A 9,456-nucleotide genomic window follows, 5' to 3' on the forward strand; every position below is an offset into this window, starting at 1 on the left:
CCCATTTAACAATCATTCATCTATTTCCGGTTAACTTTAAAAAGAGGATTTGCTTTTCATTACAAAAATATTACGCGTTAATACAAAAACATATTTCAATATACTTATACACATGCGTACTACCCACGTTGTGGAACCACACAACCCACATCGAGCATCTATGAGCCTCTATTGAGTGGCATACAAATATATACACAAAAGGAACAACCAATTAGCACCTCCGGAAGATGGAGTGCTCTTCAGCTCGGCTAGTGACTCCTATCAGTCTGGATCGCTTTCCCGTCTACCTGTGGGCATGAACACAGCATCCAAAGAAAATGATGTCAGTACGAGCATTGTACTGAGTATGAAAGGCATACATCAAGAAGTAAAGTAAGAATAAAAAAGTAAAGTAAGTACAAGGAGATAATCGATAACTGCTTGCCTCATAAGGCGGATGCATGCATGCATACTCATAAAGCATCATATAGTAAATTGCTGCGGAACGCGCAGCCCGATCCATATGTCATCATATGTTAGTGCCGAGGAACGTACGGCCCGATCCATAACCCATATATCCCGCGTCCGGGATGAGAACATGATATGCCAGCTGACCAGGTGGCTATGCGTCTATAGCACCTCACCTTCCCCATATCCCCTGAATACATATACATATCATATATATACATACATAATATACATAGCATGCAGGAGAGCCCAAGGAAAATCTATAACTCCATCGGAGTGACGTAAGGTCGAAAGCCTCTGATTATGTTATGGAGTAATTATCGTCGCTTTGTCTCACCTTGAAGGAACAATTATTATAAGGCGAGACTATCAATGAAGAATAGAATTAAAAGAAAGCATAGAATAAAATCATGAACTTCATAAGGCATCCATTCATATACTTTGAAAGATTTAGAAATAAAGTCACCATCCATGAATAAATTGAGAAATCAGTAAATAGCTCGTCGTTCTCATATAGTCCTTGAAATCGTAAACTTGAAACTTTTAAACATAAGATCGTTCTCATCATAGTCATCATAATGATATTCTCACTTTTGACATCATCGTTGTCATCGAAAAAAAATATCCTTCGTCATTATCATAAGAACTCACATAATCACAACCTTTGGTTTTGGAAAATAGGAGTACTTGGAAAACATTTATGGAATATCAAGAAGGAAATCATGCTTCGGAATCTTAGACTTTTTAACCTTTGATAGCAAGGAAAAGATGGGAGCATTTATGAAATCGTAAGCTAGGGATCATGCCTTTGAAAGAAAGGGAATAGCCTCACATACCTTTGACGTTTACTATTCTTATCGCTTGCTCGTACTTCCTTTATTGCGCGTGCATATACCTTCAAGAGAATTCATGTCGTCGTTAGCTAAGAAATTATAAGGACGGACTATTATTTCTAGGGAAAATTGGGCAGCACTACCTTTGTTTATACTGCGTTTCCCATATTCTATTTTAGCTCCCAAACATTCGCGACAATATCCACAATATAGAAATCAGCAATCATCATTTATATACGTTTAGCAAAATCCACCAATTTCCTCCAATTTCTCCACATTTAGTGGTTTTAGCTAATCGTCACTTTTACTCATGCGTCGCACTTATTCAATGGTCAAAATGTCATTTATAACGTATTTATAATCATAGCATATCAACTTCCATGATTCCATTCAACCATCACTCCACAGTGACACTATTCACTAAATAATGGTGCACTTCCTATGTCTTACTACAATTCAAGTGTCTTAGTCTTCTAATACTTTAAACCACATGCTAAAGTCATAAAACTCACCTTGGATGGTGGTGGAACAAGCTTAGAGTATAATCCTTCGTTGTGCACCAAAACCCTCATTTACCTCTTTTGTGATTTCTTGGAGAAGATGACTTCCAACTAGGTTTCATTCACTTGTTTCATAAGTTTAGTGTTGATGATCCTAGTTTCTTCCCTTGATTCCCTTGAATTTCTATGGATGAAGTATTGAGAGAGTTCTAGAGCTTTCTTGAATTGTATAGATGAGTAATGAAATAAAGTGATGCTTTGGTCCCTTTTTAATAATCACATAACTTGATTTTTAATGAACAACCGTCGGGTGAACAGTGGTCGTAAACCACAATTTACGGACCGTATTGTGGTTTACGGTCCGTCCTCCATGATCATTTTTAATCATCCCAGAAATAGAAAGGTTTGGGTGGAAATATGGCAGTTTATGACCGAGGTTTACGGTCCGTAAACCAGTTTACGGGTCGTCCTCCAAGTCGTATTTAACCATTTCAACATTAACAGAAAGTTGAAGTTGGAAAGCTGGAGGACGATGGTGGTTTAAGGTCCGTAAATCACTTTACGGGCCGTATACCACTTCACGACCACTGTGCTGAATAAAATTCCACAACTTTTTCATTTCCAAAAATTCACGAATCATCACTCCTTGCTTAGTAAAACACACCTCGCCCATATCCTTCGTTAGTCTATTCCTTGTACATGTACGGGACTTTTCCGAGGTGTAACATTATTATTCCATTTTCTACAAATATTCTAAATACCGTTTGTAGGTGTCCTAAGTGTTCTTTAATATATCTACTAAATACTAGTATATCATCTACATATACTAATACAAACCTTTTGTATTCTCCAAATATACTATCCAATTTTCTTTGGAAGATTGGTGGAGCTGTCTTTAATCCAAATGACATTACTAACCATTCAAAATGTCCTTCAGGACAGGTGAATGCAGTCCATTCTATGCTTTCTTCATGCATTCGTACCTGCCAATATCCTGATTTACAATCAAATTTACTAAATATTTTCTTTCCTTGTATTCTATTTATTAATTTTTTTTGTCTGGTAACTTATATCCATCTGTCCTAGTATTATCATTAAGTCTTTTATAGTTTATTACCATTCTCGCTTTTTCTCTTACTATTTCGCAATGATTTCTTACCATAAATGCTGCAGATCTATGTTTAGAAGTAGATCTCCGTATTACTCCTAAATCCAATAGTTCTTTTATTTGTACTTTAAAATCTTCTACATCTTGATTTGTTGCTTCAATCGAAGCTGTTTTACTTATATAGTCTGGATTTATTATATCTAATTTACATACAATCCTATTATTTTTCCAATGTTTTAATGGTTTTTCTCCTATAATTTCTATTTCATCTAGTATTTTTATTATATTATCTAGGTCTTTTTTATTCTTTATTACTCCTATTCTTTCTATTCCTGTTTTAAAATTATATAACTCTGTTTCTATGTCTATTAAAGTATAATTTTTTTCTAACGAATCCTCTTCTCCTAGACTTTCTTCTTCTTCTAGAGTTAAATTTTTTATTTCTGGCTTATCTTTACAACAACTATCTTTTTTCTTTTGCAGGTTGATTCGGTCTGTGGTAGGGATCTTTTATGACGGATCCTAGTTTCAGTCTTAAGAACTTGTACTGGTGTATGAGTAATATTTTTTAAGAAAATTACTCCATCTCTTGTAATCATATAACTGCCATTATTATGTAACATAAAGTCTAATCCTATGACAAAATCTACATTTATATTAAGGTCTCTTACCCATATCTTATCCATTTTATAGCTTGGTTTGTAAAATTCTGAACATGTATTTATAAAGCTAATGTAGGCCTTATGAACATAATGTCTATATATGTTATGTGTTCCATCCATTTGCATGGCTGCAACTGGTTTTTCTAGAATTTTTATTAAATTAGGTGGAACTATTCTCTTGTTTATTATGCACTTTGTGCACCCTGAATCTACTAATGCTAATGTTTCTATCTCATAATCATCTATTTTAATTTTTGCAAGTATTTTTATTGTTCCTAATTTTTTATCTTCATTACATACTTATGCCTCATGGTCTTCTATACTCATTAATTCTGCTTGAGACTCCTCTGGTATTGTTCTTAATGGTCTCATTATTGGTTGTATATTTGATAATCTTATTTCTTCATCTTCACCATCTACTTCTTTTTGTTTTCCTTTTTCTAGTTTACATAATCTAGTTTCTAATTCATTTATTCTTGTTTCTAATGTTATCATTCTTAGATTAATAGCGGGGTCTTCAATTTTCTTATGAGTTTTCTCTTTATTTATTTTTATTTTAAATTCTTTTTCTATACACATTGTACATCATTCTATATAACAATTTTTACATTTAACTCTTTTGTCTCTACTAGGATATCATTTACAAAAGAAACATGCATTACTATCCAATCCCTTATTTCGTTCGAACTCATGGTTACAGTCTTCCACTATATTTGCTAAATTATTCATTGATTCTAAGTCTAGATTTTCTAATCTTATTTCATTGATTAATTCTTCTGCTTCTGAGTTTGACAAGTCTGTTTTAATTTTTTCTTCAGTGTCTAGACTTACTATAGACTTCCTTGTAAAATAGTATTAAGCTTTCAAGTAATTTTCTATTAGTGTGAAGTAGTTTTTGGGTTCCCCGAAAGGGAAACCTCTCTCCATCTTCAAGTCATGTAAGTTTTTATCTGTGTTTTTTGTACTAATCTCCCTAATATGTAAATTATTCTATGACTAATTAAAATATTATGTTGATAATGTTTGAGTAATTATTTACTTATTATTATGAATCTATTACTCTTAGTATATGGTTATTCTCTTAATTTCTTAATCTACTCGATGGATTAATCTGTAAATTTCTAGGTGTTTGAAAGGCCGTTTACCGAGTAAGGATTGTTTAAAATATTAGCAAAAAATCATACAATATTGCTAGCCACTTTTATATTTCTATTGAAACAAAAAGATATTATTGAAACAAAAAATATAATATTTTGTTGTAGTGTTATTTGATCCGATTAGGCGTTAGGTATATAATCTTTATAGTCTGCTGGTAAAGGTATAGACTTTTCTATTAATTTCGAGGCTTCTTCTTGAACTAATGTAGGTCTACTCATGAAAGAGTGATTTCTTTTAATTCTGCTACTGTCTTTTTTAATTCTTTAATGTCACTAGTTAAAACTTCTACCTGTTGCATTATTTTAGAGACTATGTGGGTTGTTTTTAGTTCTATCTCTTTTGGTTTTTCTATAATAACTTTGACTAACTTTTCTATTTCTGTCTTTGTAGGTAATTTCTAAATTTTTTAGATACCATTTCAATTTATAATTTAAAATTTGAACATATAAAAGGAAAAGATAATAATTTAGCAGACCAATTCAGTAGACTAAAGATTACTGCTAACTGATTTTTTATTTGAACAGCATGAGACCTTCCAGTTCTCAGACAGCAGACAGGGGGAAAGGCATAACCTCAACCCAAGACATATACATACAGACAATATTAGGTAACCTTTATTTTAGACTTACATCTGCATTAGACAAACACGCCTCAGAAAGAATACATTTTAGAACTAATAATTTAGTATTTTTTCCGCAATCTAATTTAACTTTTAAGGTATTACCAGAATATGTAATAGACAAACAACAGACATGTTTAGTAGACAATTTATGGATATCACATAACAAAAAAGACTCTAGTCATTTTGTAGCCACCCTAAATGCACTTTGTCAGTATTTTACAGACAAAAATCTAGATAAGAAATTTAAATTTTATGTTGTAATCAATGGCAGAACTAATGGTATTTTCTAGACCTGGATAGAAGTTTTAGATTCTATTAAAAATATAAGAAAACCTCTTTTTAAAGGTTTTAATGATTTCACTGAGGCATAAGACTATGCTAGAGGAGTGTTGGGTCCAAACTACTATATTTCTCTAGCTCTCAGACAAAATCCAAATAGAACCCCTCAGTACAATATACAAAAAGACACAGACAGGGTGATTTTTTGTGATCACTGTTCTACTATGACTGAAGTGGTCAAGAGATTAAATCAGCAGAAAGAGACATTGGTTCAAGAAAAAATGAAACTCTTGGATCAAGTGAAGACATTAGAACAAAGACTACAAGCGGTTAAGTTTGAATTGTTGCAATCTCAGAGTTTTCCATCTCAAACAAAAATGGATGAGACGGGTGTGCATTCCCCAATGAATGCAGTCAGACCCATTGTATCGGGTAAGGATACAGCTAGTCCGGTTCAAACGGTAGCTGGTAAAGACTCATCAAATCCGTTGATGGCTGTCACTTTGCCAAAAAGTGAAGATGAGGGATGTTCATCTCTCCAAACAAGACAGAGACTGCCAAAGACACTTTCGCAAGGAGCAACTTCTACAAAGAAAAGCATACTTGCAAAAAAGAAAAAGAATGAAAAAAATAGAAAGTATAGTAAAAGAGTCATTAGAAAAAAAAAATTCCAGACAAAAGAACAAGATAAACATATAGTTAAAAATTCTAGTCCGGAATTTTCTCCAAGTCAAAGGATGTCACCGGTCCATAATTCTGATTTCAAAGGAGATGATACTAATTTCCAAGACAGTGCATTTCAAGACTCGCAAGATCCAAATGATGTAGACTCAGACATGAGTTTTGATTCAATTGCTCTACACAATCTAGACACTTAGATCAGTTAATGGAGAAAATAATAGAACCGAAGCAAAAAGAGACAATTGAAGACATTAGCTGAAAATAATGAGTCTAGCAAGAAGACAAAAAATCAAAGTGATACAGAGAACAAAGAAAGACATTTCAGAAAGATGAAAGGAAGAAGAGCCATTGACAAAGACATTTGAAGAAGACTTTAGTGGCATCATTCAGAAAGAAAAAAAAAAGACAATGACAAGGAAGACTTTTGGTATCATCTTTCAGAAGAGAAAAAAGAAGACAATGACAAAAGAAAGACTTTTGGTGAAAAGCTGACAAGGACATCTCAGAAAAAGAAGATCAGACTTTATTAAAGTAGCTTTAATAAAGTAGTAGCTTTATAAAGTAATGGGACAGCTCAGCAAACGGACAAAATTATAAAGTATCTTTTGAAAAGTTTCACGTGACGATGGGCCCCAAGAGCAGCAGGCTGAAATCAAAAGATTCTTCACCAATTTGAAGTCCGCAGTGGAAGTCCGCCAGACTCCTGTAAATAGCAGTGTTTGTGGAGAAGAAAATCATCGAGAAAAAGAAAACGTCTGACACTTCTCTCAAAAAACCACTCCATATTCCTCTTCCCTTTCACAATGCCCCAACTCCTTTTTCCAGTAAGATCTTTTGTAATATAACTTCCTTGTAAAATAGTATTAAGCCTTCAAGTAATTTTCTATTAGTGTGAAGTAGTTTTTGGGTTCCCCGAAAGGGAAACCTCTCTCCATCTTCAAGTCATGTAAGTTTTTATCTATGTTTTCTGTACTAATCTTCCTACTATGTAAATTATTCTATGACTAATTAAAATATTATGTTGATAATGTTTGAGTAATTACTTACTTATTATTATGAATCTATTACTCTTAGTATATGGTTATTCTCTTAATTTCTTAATATACTCGATGGATTAACCTGTAAATTACTAGGTGTTTGAAAGGCCGTTTTAATGTCCAAATGATAAGGGACGATGTTGGTCATGGTAACCGGGGTATAGTTAAAGAAGAGGGATATTAAGAACCAAGATTAAGAGAAAAAGATGAACGGTGTAATAAGATTCATAACTAAACAGAGTTAAAAAAAAAACTTAAAAATTGGGAGAATGGGCAGAAAATAAGAAATACACCTACATGATAAGAGGAATCAAGGGGTCAGGGAGTACCGAGTAAGGATTGTTTAAAATATTAGCAAAAAACCATACAATATTGCTAGCCACTTTTATATTTCTATTGAAACAAAAAGATATTATTGAAACAAAAAATATAACCCCCCTATCACTTTGGTATTAGAGCAAGAAGATTTTTGGACCTAAACCTATATTTTAGACAACACTTTATAAGAAGACCATTTTCTGCTAAAAAGACGAACTACTATACTTGTTTAAAGACAAAATTATACGAGACAACATAGTTTTACTCAATATATAAGTTATAATTATCGTATGATATATCTCACCCAAAAAATACTTGCAAATCTTAGACAAACAAGAAAGTTTTTAACTGAATACAGTAGATACATAGACATAGTCCATCGCCGAGACTTACATAATAATATAACAATACTAAGTTTAAGAAATAATCTTAATTGGGAAATATTTTTCATCAACGACGAGATAGTTAGAGCTGAAGATCGTATTAGACATCTAGAGCAAAAAGTAAAATTTATCCCCTTAGGGTAATGCAAGATAATTAGTTAGAGGTAAAACAAGAGCTAGAAAAACTATATCAGGAATATATCAGACTAAGTAATACTAAAGAAAATCAGTTAAGACTACAAGAATTAATAGATATAATATCAGGATTAGAATATAAGTTACTAGGATATATAAAATCTAGAAAGACCTCAAAGAACCAAAAGCGATTTAGACCGTATTAATTGTATGAGAACACTACCCTTTGTTAGACAAATAGCTATTAATCATTGATATTTATATAGAGATATAGAGAAAAGACGAGAATATAGACAAGTAGAAAAAACCTTAAGTGCGTATTTAGAGATAATAAATTCAGAAACATTATCATCACTAATAAACAATAGACTCTTACAAAGTCAGATTAATGAAGAGACAATCTTTGCTATAACGTGGGAATTACAAGGTTTAAGAGAAGATATAGAAAGACTTACAACTAGTATAGAGAACCAGAAGAAAGTATGTAAAATAAAAATTCCGTTAGGGTAATAAAGAAGCCTAGAAAAATAGATACATTAAAAAATCTAGAACACTTAGACTTAAGAATATACCCAGAAAAGAAATATAGAGCATTAAAAGAGTTATAAAGTGTAATTTCAGTAACGGAGACCATATATTACATAGTGAAGACAAACAGTTGAATACATTAATAGATTTAGTCATAAATTTTAGTGAAAAAATACAAGACAATAATAAAGATATCACTAGAATATTAGAGGTGGTAGAAGCATCTCAGACTAAACAAAAGAAAACTTTCGAAAAATTAGAACAAAATCTCGATTATTTAAAAACACAAGAATTAGAATTAGAAAAGAAAGTTCAGACTCTAGTTAACAAATTTAATCTAGAAAAATTACCTACAAAGACAGAAATAGAAAAGTTAGTTAAAGTTATTACAGAAAAACCAAAAGTGATAGAACTAAAAACAACCCACATAATCTCTAAAATAACGCAACAGGTAGAAGTTTTAACTAGTGACATTAAAGAATTAAAAAAGACAGTAGCAGAACTAAAAGAAATCACTCTTTCATGAGTAGACCAACATTAGTTCAAGAAGAAGCCTCGAAATTAATAGAAAAGTCTATACCTTTACCAGCAAACTATAAAGAATATATACCTAACGCCAAATCGGATCAAATAACACTATAACAAAATATTACTATAATTTCATTAATAGTAGAAATAATAAATAAAATTGAAATAATAGTACCAAGGTTAGAATTAATAAGTGAGCGCGTTCGGTTGTTAAGTGAACAACAAAAAGAGAAAAAT

The sequence above is a fragment of the Lycium barbarum genome, chromosome 9, assembly GCF_019175385.1.
Source record: "Lycium barbarum isolate Lr01 chromosome 9, ASM1917538v2, whole genome shotgun sequence".
Classification (NCBI taxonomy): domain Eukaryota; kingdom Viridiplantae; phylum Streptophyta; class Magnoliopsida; order Solanales; family Solanaceae; genus Lycium; species Lycium barbarum.